Source organism: Nanorana parkeri, unplaced genomic scaffold (genome assembly GCF_000935625.1).
Source record: "Nanorana parkeri isolate BGI_ZX_2015 unplaced genomic scaffold, ASM93562v1 scaffold3307, whole genome shotgun sequence".
Taxonomy (NCBI): Eukaryota; Metazoa; Chordata; class Amphibia; order Anura; family Dicroglossidae; genus Nanorana; species Nanorana parkeri.
In genome coordinates this window covers 30,718-32,183 of record NW_017309575.1, presented here as the reverse complement: position 1 = coordinate 32,183, position 1,466 = coordinate 30,718, and positions in this window count along the sequence as shown.

The window sequence follows — 1,466 nt, the reverse complement described above, 5'->3', positions numbered from 1 at the left end:
GTCACATGTTGTATTATTTTAAGTACCTCATATTTGCCCTGAATACGGCTGGCCATATATCTATAGATTTTCAATCTGACATTTTCGTTGCTGCTAAGAACCCGCATTCGATTCTAGCTCAAATAGCCAATCAAACACAGGCCAATGTCGATTTTGATCGTTCGTTAGCAGAAAAAGGTTTTCCATCCTCACCCTTCGAAAAAAATTGAGTGTATTACAGTAAAAAAAATATTTTGGTGTCACATCAACTGTTCGCTTTTCGTTCGAAAGACCATTCATTGAAGATTCCCGAGCGAAAATCGAAGAGTGTATGGGCAACTTAAGACTGATATTTCCACACTTCCAGCCCAGGCAACCTAGATCACATGGTCCCTGGCAGTGATGTGCCGTGCCTTCTGTGCTGGGTGAGGCATTCCCCAGCCTGCCGAAGCTCGGCCCTGTCCCGCCAACGTTCCGCCCCATCCCACCAAAGCTCCGCCCCAGCCAACTGACGCAACGCTCCCAGCTCGGTAACCAAGCTGTGTGGGGAGGAGCCTCCCTGTCCCTCACTTCCTCGTCACTGGTGAGTCATTGCTGAGGCATCGAGATCTATGGCCTCAGTGGTGTTTGTTTTTCTTTTTTTTGATTGGACAGCTTGGACCAATGGCGCTTTGCCATTGATCCAAGCCATCCCCAGAGCTCACGCCTCTAACACAGAGTAGAGGCTGTGACAGCTCTTGCCTCACCAAGTTAGGTTACACAAGCAGTGGGGAGGCCCCCTGCTGTGTAACCTATGTACCTGTCAAAATCCGGATCCATGACAGGTTACACAGTGGGGAGGCTTTCCCTGCTGTGTAACCTGTAACAAGCCAATCTGAATGGAGAAAAAGCTGTCAGCTTCAAACTTGAAGCTGACGCCTTTTTTCTTCATAATACGAGGTGAGGCTCTGCCTCCCCTGACTGCACGTCCCTGGTCCATGGCTACCAATCATTAGAGACAGCAGAGTCTATTGTCTTTTTTCAGATACATATTCCACTTGCAGTCACATAAGAGTAGCGTTTGCATTAGTAATAAATATGGTTCCTCCATATACACAGATAATGATAAAACTATGCATTCAAATAAGGCTTTAACACAACACATACAACTATAAAACTATATTAAAACCCATCTTCAGCCAGCTAAAGGCACCTCTTATTTTTATTTATATGTAATTAGTGTCTGCACTTGCCCCTCATAGCCAATTTCAGTACTGTTTTTTTTCTTTTAGTACATAATTACATAATAATAAGGTAGAGCAGCTTCTGCCATGACTGTGTGTCACGTGGAAAGTGTTATTAACAATTGTTAGTCACACCTTTTCAAATAAGGAGAGCTAAGGTATAATTGTACAGGTTGTTTCCTTATTAGAGATACTGAGATACAGTAAAACAGGAACAGCTGCTTTTTATATAAACAAATGTGTGTGTATATATATATATATATA